Here is a 24,238-nt window from a genome sequence, read left to right on the forward strand (position 1 = left end):
AGAAAAATAATACTTACCATAGAGTTATTGTAAAGATTAAGTGAGGTAATCACCATGGATGTTTTTTATGGACTTACAGTACTATAAAATGCAGTTTTTCATCGTTGTGCTCATGGTTGTTATTATGATAACAAAATCAACCACAACTACCATTACTGGCTGAAAAAAAATCCCCATGTGTTCTATCAAACATTGGGCCCTAAGTCTTCTTTGTTAACTGCCTCTGTTCTGTATTCCAGATGTCTTGTCTTTGCACTGGAAGATAATTGGTCCAGAATCTTTTCATCTGAAATGAATTTTAGTCTTCATTTGTTGCATTCATTTATGCTTCACTATCTGTACATGGCAAGAATGTTTAATAAAATTTTCTTTTCCCTTGGCAATAAGAACGCTTAAAAACACCAGCTGGTAGGCTGAAAAGGCATCCACTGTCAATTCTAAGCTAAAAATAGAATGTGTAAGTAAATTTTTAAATAGAAAGGTGTATTTATCTATTTCTCCTTTGAGGATCAGTTCCAAAACTGTTCAGTGAATTTCCTCCCATGAGAACAATGGGTCTGGGCTTTCAGCATGAACATTCCAAGTACAATAACTCATAGAAGATCAGATTCAGGGAAGCATGAATGAAAGTCATTTTTTACTGCAAAAGTGATAGAACATAGTTAGAAAGCGTTCTTATTGTCTTAATCTTATTCCTGAAAGGAGTAGTGTCATGTTAACCACTTTATGGGGAAAAGAAAAATATAAGGATAAGAGTCAGGATTCATGAAATCCAGTCTCCACTGTGACATCAAATTTATGGGTGATCTTGGGAAAACCACTTAACCCTTATTTACGTGTTTCCTCATTTACAAAATGAATCAAAATTTCCCTACTCATATTAGCAGAGTTCTTGTTGTAAAATGACTGATGTGATATACTTTGAAAAAATAATTTTTAATATATTTCAAACCTTCATTGTTTAACTTTGTGTCAGTATTTGCTCTTAAGGGAAGAAGCCCATTATGTTTACAATGAAGCATGACCCAGCTCTTATTCTTTTATACTCTCCTAATAGCACCCTGGCAAGTCCTGTTGAAAAGTTTTTCCACCAGCTAGTCTCAGTGGCTCCCAGGCCTTTGGAGAAAGGCATTCAAGAGAATGAGGGAGTATGTTGTGCTTGTGTTAGCTTTCAGCGTACCAATATTGTGTCATTAATTACAGAATGTTTTCCCTCCCCATAGAGGCCTATTGAGTAGTAATAAGATGAATTAGCTCATTCTGTTATGTTAATTTCTTTTTATTGGGAGGTTTAAATCATTAAACTAATGATCTCATCTATATTTTGAAGCAAGATAATAAACCACATGCAGTTATAATCATATTTAACACCAAAACTGTTCAGAATTTGGTAAATTGCTTTAAAAGATTCCATTATATTTTAATAGTGCTTTCTTAATGTAGAAGGAAAAAGGAAATGCTGGTAGAAATAAAAAAAATAATGAAATGAATCAAAGGGAAGATGTTTCGCAATTTTTATTCTTCCAAATGCAATAAATATATTATTGTGTCAAAGAATTCTTTAACAGAATAATAGAGGATTGAATCATAAAGATGAGTACAGTACATGTAAAAGGGTAAACTCAGACTGTACATCATCCCTCATTGGATGGCTGTTTCCAGGACTGATTCAGTCCTAGAAGAAATGGAAATGTGGGTGAATATTGGTGCCTCAAAGATTCCACAGGTAATCATAAGTCTTTGTGACAGAGTTCTTCTGAGATTTGTTCTCAAAGATAGTTGAGGGGGTTAGACAGCTTCTTGAAATCTATTACAGTAGGCCTGCTGATTTTATCAATATTTTTGTGATCCCTTCTAATTATGTGGAAATCAACACTAGATATTTTGAAACATAAAATGGAAATAATTTGTTACAACCTAGTTTGTGATTTTATAAAGTATGGCTACTAAAGTTTGCTTCATAAAGCTGAAAGAATGTTAACATTTATAATATATATATTATAACAATATAAAATTGTATTATATAACAATATAAAAATATGCATATTATATATATATAATTACACATTAATATGTAATGATCCTTTCATATGTGGATGCGGGTTGAAGTCCTTGTAGGTTTTGCACTATCTCTTAAATCCACCCACCTTCTCTCTTTCCTTGTACCTTCCAGGCTGCCTTGGGCTTTCATCCTCTCCCACCTGAACCACTGTAATTAGCCCTTTGGTCCCTCTGCCTCACATCTTTTGCTCTTCTACACCCTTTCCTTTCCACAGAATACTGAGTTAATTTTCTATAAGCAAATCAAATCAATCCCTGGCCTAAAATTCTTGAGCAAATCCCTGCCCGTGGGATAAAACCTCTCTTCTGTTCATATGTGACCACACACAGTTCTGGAAATGGTCTATGCTCCTTTATGTCTCCCAGCCTCCCTTCCATGGAATATTCTTATTGACCTTTCAAATATCTTGTCATCTTTAAGCTGTCACATATTTCTGAGATGCCTTCTCAAACCTGCCCCATCTAACCCTACACTTCTAGTAGCTTTACCTTCTAGCTTACTTGACATTTAGTTGTCTTGGTCTATACATTTATCATTTCATATTGCAACTTTGTATTTACCTCTTGCCTTCTCATCTTTAATGAATTAATATATCCTTACGGTTTTTCACAGTGTCTGGCAAAAGTGCTAATTAAATGTGTATTGACTGAAGGAAGGAAAGAATAAAGGAAAGAACAAACTTCTTCATTGGGTGTAGGACTGGAAAAGTTTTCATTCCAATCCCAAAGGAAGGCAATGCCAAAGAATGCTCAAACTACCACACAATTGCACTCATCTCACACGCTAGTAAAGTAATGCTCAAAATTCTCCAAGCCAGGCTTCAGCAATACATGAACCATGAACTTCCAGATGTTCAAGCTGGTTTTAGAAAAGGCATAGGAACCAGAGATCAAATTGCCAACATCCACTGGATCATGGAAAAAGGAAGAGAGTTCCAGAAAAACAACTATTTCTGCTTTATTGACTATGCCAAAGCTATTGACTGTGTGGATTACTATAAACTGTGGAAAATTCTGAAAGAGATGGGAATGCCAGACCACCTGACCTGACTCTTGAGAAACCTATATGCAGGTCAGAAAGCAACAGTTAGAACTGGACATGGTACAACAGACTGGTTCCAAATAGGAAAAGGAGTACATCAAGGCTGTATATTGTCACCCTGCTTATTTAACTTCTATGCAGAGTACATCATGAGAAATGCTGGGCTGGAAGAAGCACAAGCTGGGATCAAGATTGCTGGGAGAAATAGCAATAACCTCAGATATGCAGATGACACCACCCTAATGGCAGAAAGTAAAGAGGAACTAAAGACCCTCTTGATGAAAGTGAAAGAGGAGAGTGAAAAAGTTGGCCTAAAGCTCAACATTCAGAAAACGAAGATCATGGTATCTGGTCCCATCACTTCATGGGAAATAGATGGGAAAACAGTGGAAACAGTGTCAGACTTTACTTTTTGGGCTCCAAAATCACTGCAGATGGTGACTGCAGCCATGAAATTAAAAGACGCTTACTCCTTGGAAGGAAAGTTATGACCAACCTAGATAGCATATTCAAAAGCAGAGACATTACTTTGCCAACAAAGGTCCATCTATTTAAGGCTATGGTTTTTCCAGTGGTCATGTATGGATGTGAGAGTTGGACTGTGAAGAAAGCTAAGCACCAAAGAATTGATGTTTTTGAACTGTGGTGTTGGAGAAGACTCTTGAGAGTCCCTTGGACTGCAAGGAGATCCAACCAGTCCATTCTAAAGGAGATCAGTCCTGGATGTTCATTGGAAGGAATGATGCTAAAGTTGAAACTCCAATACTTTGTCCACCTGATGCAAAGAGTCGACTCATTGGAAAAGACCCTGATGCTGGGAGGGATTGGGGGCAGGAGGAGAAGGGGACGACAGAGGATGAGATGGCTGGATGACATCACTGACTCAATGGATGTGAGTTTGAGTGAACTTCGCAAGTTGGTGATGGATAGGGAGGCCTGGTATACTGCGATTCATGGGGTCACAAAGAGTCAGACATGACTGAGCGACTGAACTGAACTTAACTATGAATTTCAAATATCATTCCTTCGTTAATCATAAAGACTGTTTACAAAATTGTAATCCAATTCCATATACTTCTTTAATGCTGTTTTTCTTTCAACAACATTCATTCTACTAATTTAAAAGCTATTAAGTAAGATGAAGCCTTCAAAACTAGTCAACTAAACCACTCCGGTCACTTGGGAGCAGTAACTGCTCTATACAATTGCTAATGTGGTTTAAACTGAAGGCAAACATTTTTATATTTGAAGTTAAGAGCAAATAAGATATTAATAAAATTTGGAGCTGCATCTAAATGGAATTTTTTCCTGTGGTTTTATTGTTGTGAACTGTAGAACTGAAGACATATACCCCTATCCCTTAAATGTAAGGGTGAACCTTATTGACAAGCCACTCACTCCTTTTCTGGAGGTATGGGGGTTGTATTTCCCAAGCCCTGCTCCTCTCTGATGTCTACCATAATATACCGTGAGTTCAGAAGTTCTAGGCCAATTGATCTGTCAGAGCCTAGGGCTCAGGTATATTAACAGAAATAAAAGATAATTCTGGAAATGACAGGTTTCAATTTGAAATAGAAGGAAAAGGAAAGATTGTAACTCCAGGAAAATCTCAAAGAAAATCAAATTTATTCTGGAGCTCTGTCTACACTTTGCTATTCAACTAGCTGTAGCGTAGTTGATTTCATGGTTGTTGTTCTTTTTCTTCTCATTTCTTTTTCTGCTGTAGTAACTGAATTTCTGAACAATAAATTATATCAATTTTACTGTGCTTGGAATAGGATTAATTTAAAGAATTTAAAAATAATCAGATTGAGGTCTGCTTATTATAAATGCATTTGGTCAAAGGGATGGAAATTAGATTCCTAAAGATACCTATAAAGAAAATGATTCAGTGAAAATAGACATGAATCATCAAACCTTCACATATCATTATTGAGATTTTAGGAGTATTGAAACAATTCAGAATTGTTCATGTCTCCCAGACCAGTATAGCACTTTACTTTCTATGTTATATATGAAATATAATAGTGTAAAACACAATTGACTTGCTATTAATTACACCTGAAAATTTGTTATCTTTGTCCACAGTTTGTAATTTGGAAGTAAATGCCACTTTTACCTAAAAAGTAAGGAAAAAGTCAGTTTTTAAAGCTTTAATTCTTAAAAGATATGATGCTTACCACCAAATTGAGGAAAAAAATGGTATTAAGCTCTTCTTACTTGAAGTCATAAAGATGTGCAGAAAAAGACCACAGAATCAGAGTCCTTGTGTAGGCTAAGTCACGCGCCTGCTAGGTATTTACAGAGTTCTTGATTCTATTGGCATGAATGATAACTGCCTCACATTAAGATTACAGAAGATTGTTCCTATTGTCCAGGGTGGATCCAGGATGCTGTGTTCTACCTGTCTTCATCACACAGATCACCTCCTCAGGTGTTTGAGTATGCTCCTTACAAGGAAGATGAAATGCCCTAATGTAGTGTAATTTGTCTAAAAGTGTCTTTCTAACCCTTACAACTCAACGGGTTTCTAATAACCTTTATTTTTCCAATGTCAGTATTGTTAAGGCATAGTTAATATTTCTTACTGTTTATTCAACTCTATTCTATACTAACGGTTATAGGATGATTTTGGTATGTCTAGTTTTCAGTATATTATGTTTTAAAGTTGTAATAGTTATATCTGAGTTTTTAGAAATAATCATTCTTTCACACCGTCAGTGTTATTATCAATCATTTCAGATTTTATCAAAGATAATTAAGAAACAGTTACTGATGCCCTTAGAATTTGTTTTTTTCTCAACAATAGTTATTTTATTTTGAAGAGTTTTTTGATTATAGAAATATATAGAGAGAGTAGTTCCCATGCATTCTGTCACCTAGTAGGAGAATTATAAACATGTCTTTTCTCTTTAGCTGAAATGTTTTGGACATAGAAAATTCCAAATCAAGCTGAAGTTCTATTTGTGTCTTTCTACATTCTTTCTATTTGCTAGACAAAGTCAAATAACATCTTAGATAGTTATATACCTTTAAAGTACATGCTTTTGTATTTTTGCCACATGTGTTTATGCATGTTGATATTTTTAATTTAAAAAAATGTTAATTCTGCAAATGCTTGATTCAACAATTTGCTTCTAGAAATTTATATTAGAAATATGGCTTTGATCCCTGGGTCAGAAAATTATATTAGATTATATATATATAAATTTATATTAGAAATATAATTACATATAGCTTCGATCCCTGAGTCAGAAAAATCCCCTGGAGAAGGTAATGCAAACTCACTCCAGTGTTCTTGCCTGGATAATTCCATGAACAGAGGAGCCTGACAGGCTACAGTCCATGAGATCACAGTCAGACACGACTAAGCTTTCATTTTACAGGACAGTAGAATACTATAAAGGTGTGAAAAAGTGTTTACATATGATTTTAACTAGAGGGATAATTAGGTCAAAAATAGAACAGACAAAGGTACCCTGTTTTGCTAAAAACACACAACACACACACACACACACACACACACGTGAAAAAAGAAAGACTGGAAGGATTTAGCTCTCTCTAGCTTGTGGAATAGATGCTTTTTATAATCATCTCTTTTGCTCACTATTTTTTCTACATTTTCTATGATGAATACTTGTTTATCTTATAAAAAACAAAAAATATTTTTATGTGCTCAAGGAAATGATTTGCAAAATGTAATTCTATTTCGTAGTTTGATATTTTCCATATCTAATAACAAATTATCTGTCCAATATTTCTTTAGCATTCATGTTAGCCCATTTCTTTTCATTAGAGTCTTGTTTTATTTTCATTTGATTAATACTGAAAATAACTCTTCGGCACACTGACATGATTCAGCCTGTATTTGAAAATAGTAATCAAATCACCTATTACTTATTTTTCTCTCCAGGCCTAAAGTGACCCCATTTCTTTCATCTTTCTTTGTGAACCAGTTTTCTATTCCTTTCATCTTGATTTGTTGCTCTTCTCTAACTGTTCCCTACTTCCTTCACAAAGAATTTAAAATGTAGTAACTGAACTAGAGGTATTCATAGAAAAATGTAGCAAAAACAGACTACAGTGGAAGGAATTATCCTTAACCCTTAGCTCTTCATGAACATGTTTTTTTTTTTTATAATCATTGTTACTTGTGCATTCACTTTATACTTATAAACAGTTAATATTTCCCAGGATATTCTTTTTTTGATTTTTAATATCTGCTGCTAGATTTTTGTTCCAAATGTTCTCTTATTTATATGCTTACCCTTATGGCATTAAATTGCATTCTTTTGATACTAAAATATCTCAAAAGTATTTTTGAATGCAGTCAGTGGTATTGAGAGCAGTAACAGCTCTTCTGAGTGAGAATTCGCCACAGGTCTGTAAGTGCATTTCTGATTCTGGGTCATAAATGTTGAATATAAATACAGTGGCCTCAGGACTGATTCCAATACATACCATACCACCTCTTCCATGCTGTTCCATCCTTGATTCAGGTATCTGCCCCCATTAAAAGAGGACAATAAACACCTTACTTTCTACCCTGTTGATGAGAATGGCGTGTAATGGCATTAAAATCATTGCCATATTTTGAGATAAATTACTTGTGTCACTATTTCTTTGTTTTTCTTGTGTGGCATTGATGTAAAAAGAAATTTAATTGGCTTAGCATGCTTTAGTCCTCAAAGAGTTATTGTGGTAGATTTCTGTTGGCTGATCCTCAGCAATGACCTGATGAAATTTCCCTAGTCTTCAAGAACTGCAAAGTCACACTGCTTATATGTAGGAAGTAGTGCATCAGAGCAGAACTCTTCAACATTTGCAGTTGTATCAGAGTGACACTGGCCCCACAAATCAATATTCAGAAAGATGGGCATTAAAGAAAATATATGTTATTTTTCTGCCCTGTGGGATATAAATCATACTACTAGTGGAATTTGTGTCTTCTAACTCCATGACTACATTCAGTCATCAATGGGGAAAAAACATTTTACCTGGGCTGCATTTATTTTTAAAGCCATCACATTAAAATGAGATATGGAAATGAAAAGCTTTCATATTGCCAATGTTGAAGAGCGAGTTAGAAGCAAATGATGATAACTGCAAACACAACTGTGCATTCTCCTATATGTACTTAGAGGTGATGAGAGAGCAGAGGGTAAAAAGTTGGAAATGGTTAAGATGGAGAATCATGAACTGTAGGTGAGTTCTGGATGAAAAAGGTATAACAGTGGTACTGGATGTTGTAAAGAAACCTGTCTGAGCATAGATGACTGAGTTGTTTTGTTCTTGTTTTGTTCAAGAAGTAAAAAATTAAAACACCTTGGGAATATTTAAATTGGCCAATTATCATATATATGACATATTTATATATCCAAAAAAGATAAACACAAAATGATGAATGAATGATGATAGTAAAAGAACCTAATCAAATATTCAAATATGAATAAATGCAATTAATGGAATTAGTCACCATTATAATTATCAGAGTATGTCATTGTAATAGAAGAGCTAATCTCTCTCAAATAGATTAATGAAAAGTCTTTAAAAAGTTTCTCTTCTCCGTTTTCAAAGATCATGGTTGTAGACCAAAATTACGTAGTGAAAAGACATTTTGTATGTATTTCTTCCTCCAAAGCTGAGAATCGAGTTGATTACACATAATACATATACATTTCTTTGAAAGTGAACCTCACTTTCAGCTTGTTGGAATAGCATTAAAGCTATTTTCCCGACTTTATAAGGAAAAGATTCTCTTTTTCCTAGTACCTCAAAGTATGCAGAACATATCCCATATATTATCCCATCACTGAACTCCTACTCATACATCAGATCTCAGCTTATATCTACTTCCTCTGAGAAGCCTTACCTGAGCCCTCAAGTTTCCTAAGTGTACCCATGACATTGCTGAGCATATAATGTTCCCTTCCACTTATCCCATGACATGTTCACTTATCTCTTAGATCAGTTCAAGTCCTTGAGGCTGTATTATATTCGGTGTTGTATATCCAGAGCCAACCATAGTGTCTGACACTAATTAATGTTCATTAAATAAATATACATGATATCACTTGGGCCTCAGTTCAATCCTAAAAGGTATAGGTCCAGATTATAACCCTCATTTTTTAATGAAGATAAATGAGACTATAATTTGCACAAAGTCATATCGACAGTGAAAGAGCTGGAAGATATAATGTTAACAGCAGTAACCAAACAATACTAAGTGCAGCAGACACTTGGATTTACTTTAAAGACAAAGGGTTTGGAGGTGAACTGGTAATCTTTGAGAGCAGTCTCAGTAGAACTGCAAATCCAGGAAATTTAAGGAAAACCAATTGCAATGAAGTGGAAGTAATAGACATAGCTAATTCAAAAGTTTTCTGGTCACGGCCATAAAAATGTGAAGGTTACTGAGATATACTAAGAAATTTCTTTAGAAAGAGAGACATGGTACATATTTAAAGTACAGAGCCAAGTTCCACCTCAGAGAAGATGATTTTCCAAATACATTTGATTTATTTTATAATGTATTTATTTATTACATTTTCCAAATATATTTTCCAAATGCATTAGATTTATTTTCCAAATACATCCAAAGCACCATGGGGCAGCCCAGCAAGACAGAAAACTTTTAGATTCCCAAGTGGCACTAGTGGTAAAGAACCTGCTGCCTGTGTGGGAGAGGTAAGAAATGCAGGTTCAATCCCTGAGTCAGGAAGATCCCCTGGAGAAGGGGATGGCAACCCTCGCCAGTATTCTTGCCTGGAGAATTCCATGGACAGAGGAGCCTGGAGGGCTACAGTCCATGGGATTGCAAAGAGTCAGTCCCAACTGAAGCAACCTAGCATGCATGCACAATCCACTGCAGCCAAAATCACAGAGGAAACTGTGGCTCCACCTCCACCCATGCCAGCAACAGCCAATTGGAGGCTTAGACTTCCACTCTATCCACGCTTTAATAAGTCCTTACCTCAAACTGCTTCAGTGTCAGTGGAGACCACACAGGAAGCCTAGACTTCCATCTCCACCCAGCAGTAACCAGGTGCTTTTGTCCCTCCACACTAATGTAGTATCAGAGAAGGTCTAATCTAGAGTCAGAACTTCCATCATCACCCAGTAGTAACAAAGAACCCATACCCTTGGGTGTCAACAGATCTAAGTAGGGAACATGGAGTTCTACCTGCAACTACCCCTACCTCTGCCAGAGTGATGACAGAGAAAACCAGTTAAAACAGGTTTAAATGAGATCCAAAGCCTCATAACATAACATGAAAAGTCCAGATTCCAACTAAACATTACTTGTCATACAAGATCCAGGAAGATCTCAAACCAAGGGAAAAAAAGACAATCAATAGGTGCCAACATCAAAATTACAGACATATTAGAATTATTTGACCAAGATTTTAAAGCAACAATGATAAAATACTTCAATGAATAAATACTAATAAAATTGAAACAAATGTGAAGATAGAAAGCCTCAGGAAAGAAGTATAAAGTCCCAGAAAAATAAAGACTATAAAAAAAAAAAGGTAGAAATTTTAGGACTGAAATACTCAGCAACTGGAATGAAAAATTCAGTGGATAGAATCAACAGCAAAATGTAGGGATCGGGGTATCAGTGACTGAAAGACAACAGAAATTACCAAATCTAAAAAAAAGAGAGGGAAAAAGAAAAAAAATGAATAGAGCCTCAGGGACCCATGGGATTATAACAAAAAAAATCAAATATTATGTCATCAGAGTCTCAGTCAAAAGGAGAAAGATGATGGGGCTGAAAAAGTACTTGAAGAAACCTTGTTGAAAACTTCCCAAATTTTTCAAGAGACATAAACCCATTGATTCAGGAAGCTGAACAGGGTAAACAGGATAAACCCAAAGATAGCCACATAAGGATCTTCATAATTAAACTTCTGAAAACTAAGAAAAAAAAATGTTTAAAGCAGTCAGAATAAATGTCACTTTATCTATACAGAAAAAAAAAAATCAAATGGCAGTGAATTTCTTTTTAGAGACCATGGAGGAAAGAAGGTATTGGAATACTATTTTTCAAGTGCTAAAATAAAAAAAACACCAAACTGTCAACCCCAAATTCTGTTCCCTGCAAAAATATACTTCAAGGATGAAAGAGAAATCAAAACAATGTCAGATAATGAGAAACAAAGGTAGACCTATCCTAAAAGCATGGCTAAGGGAAATTCTTAGAACAGAAAGAAAACAAGAGAAGGAGTGTTAGAACACTCAGAAGAAAGTGAGAACATGATAAGCAAAAATGTGGATAAATATGATAGACTTGTTTTCTCCTCTTGAGTTTTCTAAATTACCTTTGGCAATTGAAGTAAAATTTAAATACTGATGCAGTTATAAATGAATGTAGAGGAACTATTGAAGACAATTTTATAAATAAGGGAGACTAAAGGGATATTGACTATGCCAAAGCCTTTGGCTGTGTGGATCACAATAAGCTGTGGAAAATTCTGAAAGAGATGGGAATACCAGACCACCTGACCTACCTCTTGAGAAACCTATATGCAGGTCAGGAAGCAACAGTTAGAACTGGACATGGAACAACAGATTGGTTCCAAATAGGAAAAGGAGTACGTCAAGGCTGTATATTATCACCCTGCTTATTTAACTTCTATGCAGAGTACATCATGAGAAACACTGGGCTGGAAGAAGTACAAGCTGGAATCAAGATTGCCAGGAGAAATATCAATAACCTCATATATGCAGATGACACCACCCTTATGGCAGAAAGTGAAGAGGAACTAAAAAGCCTCTTGATGAAAGTGAAAGAGGAGAGTGAGAAAGTTGGCTTAAAGCTCAACATTCAGAAAACTAACATCATGGCATCTGGTCCCGTCACTTCATGGCAAATAGATGGGGAAACAGTGGAAACAGTGGCTGACTTTATTTTGGGGGCTCCAAAATCACTGCAGATGGTGACTGCCACCATGAAATTAAAAGACACTCCTTGGAAGGAAAGTTATGACCAACCTAGATAGCATATTCAAAAGCAGAGACATTACTTTGCTAACAAAGGTCCATCTAGTCAAGGCTATGGTTTTTCCAGTAGTCATGTATGGATGTGAGAGTTGGACTGTGAAGAAAGCTGAGTACCGAAGAATTGATGCTTTTGAACTGTGATGTTGGAGAAGACTCTTGAGAGTCCCTTGGACTGCAAGGAGATCCAACCAGTCCATTCTAAAGGAGATCAGTCCTGGGTGTTCATTGGAAGGAATGATGCTAAAGCTGAAACTCCAGCACTTTGGCCACCTGATGCGAAGAGTTGACTCATTGGAAAAGACTCTGATGCTGGGAGGGATTGGGGGCAGGAGGAGAAGGGGACGACAGAGGATGAGATGGCTGGATGACACCACCGACTCGATGGACATGAGTTTGAATGAACTCTGGCAGTTGGTGATGGACAGGGAGGCCTGTCGTGCTGCGATTCATGGGGTCACAGAGTCGGACATGACTGAGCGACTGAACTGAACTGAACTGGAAGGGATATAGAAGGAGGTAAATTTTCTAAACTTCAGTCAGACTTGTGAAATGATGATAATGGTAGACTGTTATCAATTAGTTATGTATAAATAATGGAATACCCAGAGCAACCACTAAAAAATCTATACTAAGAGATACACTCCAAATCACTATAGATAAATTAAAATGGACTTCTAAACAGATATTCAAGTGACTGTAGGATACTAGGAAAAACATAACAAAGAAGTAAAAACTAGAGAGAACAAACAAAAGATTAAAATGACAGACTTAAGCCCTAACATACCAATAATTACTTTAAATGTAAATGGTCTAAACACAGCAAATAAAAGATTGACAGAGAGATATTAGCAGAGGAATAGATGGAATAAAATAAAGAAATTCATATTGAAAAAAGGTATAAAAGCAATTTTATGAGGAAAGATAGCTTTTTCAACAAGTAATGATGAGGCAGTTGTACCTCCATAAGTATAAAAATGTATCTTGACCTAATTCTCACACCTTATATGAAAATTATTTCAAACTAGATTATGGAATTAAATGAAAATTTATAAGATCTTTTAGGAAAAAATCATAGGAGAAAATCTTTTTGATCTAGGGCTAAGCAAAGGGTTCTTAGACTTGACATCAAAAAATTAAATCCATAAAAGGAAAAATTTACATTGGATTTCATCAAAATATAAGACTCTTGCTCTGTGAAAGACTTGTTAAGAGCACAAAAATTCAGACTACACAGTAGAATGCATTTGGCAAACTGCATATTTGACAAAGGACTAGTATCTAGAACAAATAAAGAACAATCAAAGCTCTCAAATTCCACAATAAAAATATAAGCAATCCAATTAGAAAATAATCAGAAGACATGAAAAGACATCTCATTGAAGAGGATATACAAATGGCAAATAGACATTTAAGATCTTCAACTTCATTAGCAGCTAATGACATTGCAAATTAAACACAAGACATCACTAGACACCTTTCAGAATGGCTAAATAAAAAGATAATGACACCATCAAATTCTGGCAAGGATATGGAGAAATTGCATCACTCAAGCATTGCTAATGGTTATATAAACTGGTGGTATAGCCACTTTGGAAAACAGTTTGGCAATTTCTTATAAAACTAAATGTTTAACTACCATAAGCCCCAACACTTGTACTCCTAGACTTTTCTCCCAGAGGAATGAAGACATATGTTCACGCAAAATCCTACATACAAGTATTCAGAGCAATATCATTCATAACACTCAATAATTGGAAAAAACCCAGCTTGTCTTTTAATAGGTGAATGATTAAGGTAAACAGTGGTACATTCATAGCATGGAATACCATTTGACGGTTAAAAGGAACAAACTCAAAGCAACAACCTAGATGAATCTCCAGAGTGAAAAATGATAATCCCAGAAAGTTATGATTTTATTTACATAACATTCTTTCAATGACAAAATTGTAGCTATCAAGACCAGATTAGTGGTTGCCGAGGGTAAAGGAGTAGGTGAGGGTAGAGGGAAGGGGCTGTGGTATTAAAGGACAAGATGAGGGATCCTTGTGATGGACATTCTGTCTTTACTGTATCCCTGTTGCAATATTGTACTACAGTTTATAAGATATTACCTTTGGGGAAAATTGTGTGATGGGTATTGAAGTCTATGCGTAATTTCTTACAAAGCATATTAATCCATAGTGATCTCAAAATATACAATTCTAGTTTTTAAAACAGAATGCACTGAGTCAGTAGAAAGGGCAAGATTAAAGATGAGAAGAGGGAATGTGAGGGAGAAACAGGAGCAGGGAGTTTTACTTTTCATTTAGGAGCTCTTCCTGGTGTTCCTGCAGTTTTAATTCCAATCCAACTGTTCATTAAGAAGTTTTAACACAGAGGAGAACTCCATTACATGGTGAGTTGTAATGCATCCAGTGGAGGCAGTAATTGAAGATGGAGAAGAGCAAATGCAAACAATTTTTCTGTTCACTCCTTATATTTCCCCTGATCAAATCCTCAACCTAGAACAGGGATTCTCAATCTTGGCTGTACACTGGGATGACAAGATGTTAAAAAAGACCAATACCCTCTCACCCCCTCCCTAAATTCTGATTAAATTTATCTGAGGTTTCTCTTTAGCTTTAGTGTTTTTTAAAATCTTGAAGTAATTGGACCTGGTAGCCAGAGGCTGGGAATCAGCGCCCAATCCAAGGTCCACAGTCTGTTTGAATCTTACTTATGGGTTCACATCTTGTGTTTGTTTCAAACTGAAAGAAAAGGAACAATGCCATGGTACATGTGACTCTTTGCACTATTTCTACAGTGAACAGGTTAAGTCCATGTTTTAAGGCAGGCGTTATATTATAAATGAAATCAATGAACAGAGTTGGTTGTTAGCTCCCCCAAGACTTCCCTTCCTGTCTCTCTGGCCTTGCTTCAGTTCCTGGAACTGTTCTCTTGTGCCACAGATGCCATTCTCCTACACAGATCAGGAAGTCCTTTCTCTGCCCTTTTGTTCTCTCACCCCCTGCCACCTGTCCCCCCTCTTTCTCTACCCCCTTCCCAACCCATTCTTCTTTTTCGCCTGTACCAAATTGGTCTCATTCATATCATGTTCAGTCTTCACCTCTTCAGAAAAGTCAGCTTCTTTTGCTACCATGACCCTCTCCTTCTCAATACTTATTACAGTGATAATTTTGCAATTATTTTATCACTAATCCATTATTGTCTGTCTTTCCCACTAGACCATAAACTCTATAAGGGCAGAAATCTCATCTGTTTCGCTCACTATTTTATCCTCAGCTACTAGCCCAGCATCTGGCATATTGTAGATGCTCTATAAATAATTCATAGCCTGAAGGAGCCAGCTAGTCTCTTATTTAGAAACTTGGGGAGTGTTCACCAGAGACAGAGGATGTCAAAAGAGCTGTTGCCTAGGAATGGTTCCACTGAAAACCATTTAGTGTGACCTTGGACAGATCACTAATTCTCCCTGGAGCTCCATGTATATATCTGTGAAAGAGAGATAGTTCTCAAACTCTGCTATACATTAGAACTGGGAAAACTTTTAAAATACCAGGGTCTGGAAGACTCAACACAGATGTTCTCATTTAACTGATTTGAGGTTGCACCCAGGTATTAGACATTTTGAAATGCTTTAGGAAGACTGAATATGCAATCAAAATTGAAAACCACTGGACTAAGCTTAATGATGCCTAAAATCTGGCACAGTGATTCTAAGATCATATAAAATAGCCATTTCCACTTTTTTTGTTGTTGTTGTTGGCAAATAGACCTTCTTTTCTGTTAGAATTATCTGCACCCAAAATAAAACCAAGCCCATGGTAACACAGGGACATACTTAAAGTGAAAGGTCTTTGTAACCTATCACAGTAATATTTTCTTGCTGTTTTTACCTTCAATAGTGGTAGTGTTTGCACTGCCATCTTTCAACAGACTTGGCTTGCTGGGATTCTGTAAAGTGAGATTGTGGGATGGTGCTGTGTGAGAGATAAGTAAATTGGGAATTAATTATTGACATAAAAACAGAGCAAGTAAAATTCTGCTCTTTTGATTTTTAACTTTCTGATTTTCAAAATAGCAGTTTAAAAACACATCTTTCTATCCAAATGCCCAGAGGGGCTAATCTGCATTGAAGATTAATTTCTTGAGATATTTCACTCTTTAACAGTCTCCTGGTTCGGTTTTTAATATTTGGCACTAAAAATAAAGTCTGATGACAAATTTCATTTGTTGTCACTTTTTAGCTGTAATTGACTCTAAGATCTAAAAGAACTCACTGGGTTCCATGACTTTTATCCATAACAGAGCAGTGCCCTGTTCAAAGAACTGGAATCACAAGACGCGAATTAGGAAAGAGCTTGTTACCCAGGCATAGGAGAGGCTGCTCCTGAAGTAAAAAGCCAGGGCTGCACCCTCCAGCTTCCTCCAAGTTGTATTATTTTTTGCTGTTGTTTACTGGGATTGTGAAATAAATCTCAGCTATGATTAGTAGAATGAGTAGAATTTTTTTTAAAAATTGTGCTTTAAATTATATGATTTCTTTCTAATTAGAAAAGTTCATTGGCATAAGAAACAAAAACATTATGAAGAGGAAGAATTTTTGAAATTAAGTGTACTTCCATGATGGTCCATTCACAAGGTGCATGAGGAAAATGCCAGGACAATTTAAGTTGTTATTCTATCAGGAAAATTTGTCCTCTTCATCCTTGAACAGTGCAGACAAATATATTTCCATCTCTGCCTGAGTCACTGATAGCCAGGTGAGTGTCTGGGAAACCTGTTCATTTCTTGAAATCAGAAGGATACTATCTGAGCCCATTCTCCAGTTCAGTTACTTGTATCATGCCTCCCTAAGTGTTTGATGTACTAGTTAAAAGATAAAGGCCTGAACATACTCCCAGTAGGTTAGGTCAATCTTTTATTTGGTGAGTGGGAAGGAATCAGGCTAAGGGCTGATTTTCAGTTCTGTATTTGGGAAGGAAGAGCAAAAGAGGAGAACACCCCTTTCTTTACTTCTATGTCTCAAGCAAAATAGCTCTGTTCATAATCCACCAATAACTCATCTTTGAGAATGAATGCAATGTCAAGGAGAATTAAGCCTTTTAATCATTCACACTTTACCGTGAATTAGAAAATCAGGTCACCTTCTTCCTCAGGGAAGGCAGCCATAAAGAATGACTGAGAGTTTGGATTGGGAGGGAGATGAAGAGTGGGGTTAATTTCAAGACATAAGGAAAGTAGGTTTGAATGGGGCCCCAGTGTAGGGAATTTCAAATCATTAGAAGCAGTCTGAGAGCTCCTGAGGATTAGCCATGGGACTGTGGTCCTGGAGTTGGGTGTGTTACCCTCAGGGCAAATTAGAGGCCTTTTAAATAAGATTTGTCTACTTGGTTCTTTTACCTAAATTTAACCATTGAACTATGTGTCTACAAAAAACATACTTCCTGATACACTGAGTGTGTACTTTGCTGCTGGCAAAAAAAGAGGTTTTGTTCTCTTAACCTGAAAACTAGGAGGCATGACTTCATTAGGAAAACCCATGCAGTTGGCCAGAATGTACCAAACTGCCCTCACAATTTCTCTGATTGTAGCACTGCCTTCCAGCCTTCCTTTGGTTTCCTAAGGAAAGAGACCTCCACACCTCTGTTCACATGCTCCTAGGACTTGCAGAGGGTGTCTATGCAGTAAGCACATACAAGGGTATCAATTTCTGGAGTGTCCATACAGTCTTTACTAAAACTGATCTACCTAACAGGAGACTTGTAGCCAATATGTCTATCTGTTATGAGAGTTCTTCTTTCTCATCTCCTCTATCATGCTCACTCTTTTCCTGCTTCATAAAACAAAGTCTCTTTAAGCCCTTGAAAATCTCACTGTGGTAACCCCCAAAATGTCAAACAAAAGGACAACTGGACATATTGAAGTTGGGTAACTTCCCTTAATCAAAGCGCTTAGGTAGGGCATCTTCCCTGTTTAGACACATTTCTGTTACAGGCCAAGCATAGTGTTAGAGGCAAGTGTGCTAGTCCTTGCTGAGATAGTCTGGATCTCAAAGTGATGGTAATCTTTCTTTAATGACCTCATTGTTTCCATCCCCCACTATTATTAAAGAAAGCATTGTTCCTGAGGGAGAGTTCTTTGAGAACAAAGCCAACAGAGCATAAAAAGAAATGGTGAAGATGGCAGTATTTTATTTCATCCTTGCAACAAACTCTTGGCAGAGCTCCATGCCCTATCTACCTCTCAATCTGAGAAATAAGAATCCGGAATGAGGTGGCTATACGTATTAACACATTTGTTAGAAGGTAAACATGAGGCCAAAGTGAATCTAACAAAAAGCGTGGCTGTCAAGCCAGTTGTTTGACAATAAGGACTACTTAGCCAATTACATTATATCAAAGCCAACTTCCATAAATTGAGTGAGCTAGATCTGCAGCTCCAAAGTCGTGCCAAAAATTTAATTGTCATGTTATTTTTTAAAAATTGGTTGGCAAATGAGTTTTGAAATTGATGATAGTTTACCTTCTCCAATCATTTCTGAGTACACTGAGATGGATAAGATGTCTTTTAGTGAAAGAGAAACAGTTATAATTGATAGTTATTTGAAGAATCTTGGTAAAATCTTTGGTATACTTCCCAGAACCCGATAAAGTTAATTACTCTAATGAATAAGTATCAAATGCTTTTGTAAGGCGAGTTTCTGTTTTCCAAAATAAATTAAAAATTGCTAGAGGCATGGTGGTAGGTGAAGTGAGTGAGGCAGGTCAAAAGGTACACAGTTCCAGTTATAAAATACTAAGTGTTGGGAATGTAATGTATAGCATGGAGACTATAGTTAATACTACTGAATTGCATATTTGAAAATTGCTAAGAGAATAGATCTTAAAAGTTCTCAGCACAAGAAAACATTTGTAACTATGAAGGGAGATGGAGGTTAACTAGACTTACTGTGGTGATCACTTCACAATATATACAAATACCAAATCATCATGTTGTTCACCTGAAACTAATACTGTATATCAGTATCCCACAATTTAAAAAGTAGATTAAAAGATAATAAGCATTTACATTATTTTAAATAATTATTAACATTAAATTTAATTGACTAAATTTATTTGACAAAATGTTAATGGTTAATTTTATTAATTAAATTATTAACTAACTTTAATAATAAATCACCCTGGGATTTGGGGCATATGACTCAAAATTTGTTTAAATAATTGGTTGGAATTACTGTAATACAATCCCATCTACTTATTTACGTGAGCAACATTTCACAGTATATGTCTATAAAGTGAAAAAGAGGAATCAAATTGATAATGAACTCTGTTCATTCCAATAAGAAATATTAATCTAGGAATGTATGAGCTAGATCAACAGTAAAAATAACAGACCATTAGAGCTGCATTTCCAGAAGCATTTTACTTTGATATTTTATCAAAATTTAATCTACAGGTGTTGTTTTGATCTCTTTTATAATATTGATAATATTTATGTATTACTACCAATAATTATCAATATTATTTCTTTATTCAAGAGAAAATTTTTAAACCTGTTGCCACCTGTAGTAATAGGACATTAAAAAATTCTAATTCATATACTTTTTTTTTCAGACAGCTATGATAAAATCATAAAAGCTTTCCAAAGATGAAAATATAATATTTTTGAATAATGACTAGAGGAGAAGTGGAAGGCAAACTTAAAGGAGCAAAGGAACGGCATAAAAACTTTGACTAAGAATTTGGGTCTAGTTTTACTAAATAAATGACAATAGGTTATCCAGTCTCTATGCTACTTAAATTCCACTGGATATGTTTAAAAGACTAATATGAGAGTGTTTTGTTTTAGAATAGTAATATACTTCCTTTATAGCTGTTTCATTTTATAATAAATTATTTTAGATGTTTAATCAAAAAATTTGCAACAGGGCACATAATTTTTCAAAATTTGGAGGGATTGGGATATATGAGCAAAAATGTTCTGGAGACCCTTGTCTTAGGGCTTTCTTTTCTCTTCCAACAAAATTCACCTCCTCCTGTTCCCTCAGGACCCTCACTGCTTCCTTCTAGCCTGACATGCTAGCACCCACTTTGGTGTGGGTGACTGTTTTGTTGTTGCTGTTGTGGTTGTTTATATTGCAGTATATTTGATTTACAATGTTGTGTTTTAGGTGAACATCAAAATCATTTAATTATATATATATATATAATTTTTAATATATATGTATATATATGTATATCTGGGCTTCCCAGGTGGCACTAATGGTAAAGAACCCATCTGCCAATGCAGAAGACATAGGAGACACAGATTCAATCCCTGGGGCAGGAAGATCCCCTGGAGAAGGGCATGGCAATCCACTCCAGTATTCTTGCCTGGAGAATCCCCATGGACAGAGGAGTCTGGCGGGCTACAGTCCACAGGGTTGCAAAGAGTCAGACATGACTGAAGCGATTTAGTGTGTAGTCATACATATAGCTATTCTTTTTCAGACTCTTTTCCCATATAGTTATTATAGAGTATTAAGTAGAGTTGCTCATTCTATATAGCAGGTTGATTATCTATTTTATATACAGTGGTATGTATATGTTAATCCCAACCTCCTAATTTATCCCTCCTCCCCCTACATTTCCCATTTGGTCATCATAAGTTTATTTTCTAAGTCTATGAATCTATTTCTGTTTTGTAAATAAATTCATTTATATCATTTTTTTAAATTACATCTATAAGTGATATCATATGCTACTTGCCTTTCTCTGCCTAACTTACTCCACTTAGTATGATCATCTCTAGTTCCATTCATGTTGCTGCAGATGGCATCATTTCATTTTTTATGGATGAATAATATTCCATTGTGTATATATACACCACATCTTCTTTGTTCATTCATTTACTGATAGACACTTCCATGTCTTGGCTATTGTAAATAGTGCTGCAATGAACATTGGAGTGCATGTATCTTTTCTATGTATGATTTTCTCCAGATATATGCCCAGGAGTGGGATTGCTGGATCATATGTTAGCTCTTTTTTTAGTTTTTTAAGGAACCTCCATACTGTTCTCCATCATGGCTGGCTATTCCTATTTACATTCTGGTGTGGGTAACTGTTAATCAGTTATTCTTCCCCAAAAGCATTTGTTCTGTACAAAGTCTTCCTGGAAATAATGATGTAACCTGAAAGAATGATGTTAGGTTCTTTTCCATGAGAATTTTCAACCAGACATAAAGGCATTTGAGGGAAGAAGGAAAGTTCCCAAATCTTATACGGGTGTTTTGAGATTTGCTGGGCCTTCTCTGATTGCAGGTAATACAGGATGTTCAGAATTGTCCAACCACACAGACAGGATCCATTGGCAACTTCATGTACCAAATCAAATTTTGGCTAAATTCATGGCTAAGAAAATTAAATTCACTATATATGTGTTGCTTGTAGTATTTTAACCATGATATTTCTGATATGACTGTTCCAGTATATGTGTGTGTGTTAGTAGCTCAATCGTGTCCGACTCTTCGCAATCCCATGGACTGTAGCCTGCCAGGCCCATCTGTCTGTGGTATTTCCCAGGCAAGAATACTGGATTGGGGTTGCCATTCCTTCTCCGGGGGATCTTCCAGATCCAGGGATTGAACCTGGGTCTCCTGCATTGCAGGCAGATTCTTTATCATCTGAGCCACCAGGGATATTTATATATACTGAAAATAAGATTGAAACTAATTTAGTTTGGGAGTAAAAGGGAAACCAGCACCTTTAAAAGAAGCTGATCATTTGTGTCCTTGGGTTTGTTTGTCTTTTTAAATTGTGTTAACTCAGTCCTCCCCCAACTGTACTGTGTGTCAAGAAAACACCTTTGATTTTTTTTTCCATTACAAAAAAATCCAAGAAGCAGGCCAAGATTATGGCTTTGATTATGTGTTGACTATTAATCTTATGTTACTTGGAAACTATAGACAATAATCAATACAGAGGAGAGAAGCCAGCTGTGCACACATGCCTCCAAGTATTTCTGGAGAAACAACTGTAGATGTATTGAAAGGTGGTCAGGAGCATCATTTTTACAAGCAAAGAATTAGAAATTATATGTATGGTTGCCCTTGGCACTTGTGAAAGTTGTCCTGCCTTTTTCTCTGGACTTCTTCAATTGTCAAGGTCTTATAGCATCTCTCCCAGCATTAGCTTTATGCTTATCAGTGTTTACTGAACTGAATTAAACTGACTTTAGGACCCTGATAGACTCTGACACATGGTATTGCTCAAGAGTCTTATAATATCCACAAGAAAAAATTGTGGAACACTCATTACAATGTTACTTTGGATAAGACCAAGAATAATGGGACTCAGTGCTGAGTCATATTTGACCCACAATTCTTCAGATTTCTTCCAAAATGTATAGATAGTGTGCCTCTCCTAAAGTATTATTTTATCCCTGTTAATCTCATTTTTATGTTCCACAGTTTACTTTTTTAAAAAGTCTTCATTCATTTTATTCTGGTTTGGCTTCTGCAGTACTTCAAGCTACTGAAAAATTATATACACCCAATATTTCTGCTGTGATACTGGCTTTCTAGAGAAGCAGACTGTGCTGTGGACATATGCATCATCCTGGAAATATGAGAAGGTGGTACTGATTCAACCGCTCCGCTCCTTCAGCTTGCGTTGGAGTTTAACAGCTCCCCTTAAAGTAGTAGTGGGTGTTTGTTTCCCACTCAAGAGTTGAGCTCCTCGATGTGTATCACACATCCTAAATCTCAATATGCTGTTCACTGTTTTAGCTCCCAAATCATTCCAAGAAAAGCAGTTTCTCTCCTTTTCCAAATGCTCATGTCACCATTTCTATATGTACTTATTCACTTGTAATGAAACATAATGACATTAGGCATTCTGAGGACTAACAGTGTCAGTATAAATGTATATGATAAGGGCTTCCTTGGTGGCTCAGTGGTAAAGAATCTTCCTGCCACAGCAGGAGACACGGATTTGATCCCTGATCCAGGAAAATCCCACATGCCACACAGCAATTAAGCCTGTATGACACAACTATTGAGCCTGTGCTCTAAAGCCTGGGAGCCACCAATACTGAGGCCACAAGCTGAAGCTGCTGAAGCCTGCATGCCCTCGAATCTGTACTTCACAAGAAAATTCACAGCAGTGAGAAGCCCGCACACCACAACTAGAGAGTATCGCCCACTTTCTGCAACTAGAGAAAAGCCTGCGCAGCAGTGAAGACCCAGCGCACCAAAAATAAATAAAATGTAAAAAAAATTTTAATGTATATGATAAAGATTCTAGCAGCCTTCTGGAGCCTCCTGAGCATTATTTTACTCTGATTCTTATGGACATTATTTTACTCTAGGGTAGTGAGGATTCTTTTGGAAGTGACAGAAACCCAAGTTAATGAATTTAAACAAAAGGAGAATTTAATGCTTTTAAGGAAAAGTGTTGGATCCTACAGCAGAGAGGGCCCTGAGAGGATTCACAAGACTGGAAGAAGACCTTAAGGAATCAAGTCTCATGGACTAGTCCACAGGAATTGCCTCCAAATCTCTTGAATCTCTTTATCTCTCCTTGGCTTTATTCCACAGGTTGGGAGCGTCTCCCCATGTGTGAAAAAGAGGGTTGGTGGAAGACCCAGATTCATTCTTTCTAGATCAGCAACTCTAGTATAAAGAGCATCTTTTTCTCAAACTTCGTCTAGCAATCCAAAGCAAGATTTGGATTGGTCCCTCATGAACCCTTTGCCCACCCCTCTAATCAAGTTTTCTGACCTTTTACTATGCATAAGAATTACCTTGAGTACTTTTGAAAATTCAGATTCCCAGTCCCTACCAGCAGAAATTCTAATTTCAGTGGTTAGAAAAACCACATGAAATGGGGAAGAGGTAGTTTTCCAAAACATAATGAGAGTAACCAAACAAACACAGAGAAAGTATCCGTAAAAGAATTTTACTTAGGATATGTGACTATGAAAATGTCTACAAGCATCTTTATGGCACAGCAGTGAGACCATAGAAAGATAGAGGTAGGCAAAAGATGTGGAGCTTTTTGTATGTAAGTGTCGTAACAGTCCTCATCTCTCTAGTTAAAAATGACAAATTCATTAGCTATTTACTTAAGTAACATGAGTATATAA

The 24,238-nt window shown here is 36.2% G+C and overlaps 1 protein-coding gene across 2 annotated transcripts in view; it reads left to right on the top strand.

Annotated features, from left to right (window-relative positions):
- LHFPL3 (LHFPL tetraspan subfamily member 3) overlaps positions 1-24,238 on the top strand; it is a 581,079-nt gene that overhangs the window by 175,309 nt on the left and 381,532 nt on the right. The window lies entirely within an intron of this gene.

This window comes from Bos taurus, chromosome 4 (genome assembly GCF_002263795.3).
Source record: "Bos taurus isolate L1 Dominette 01449 registration number 42190680 breed Hereford chromosome 4, ARS-UCD2.0, whole genome shotgun sequence".
Taxonomy (NCBI): Eukaryota; Metazoa; Chordata; class Mammalia; order Artiodactyla; family Bovidae; genus Bos; species Bos taurus.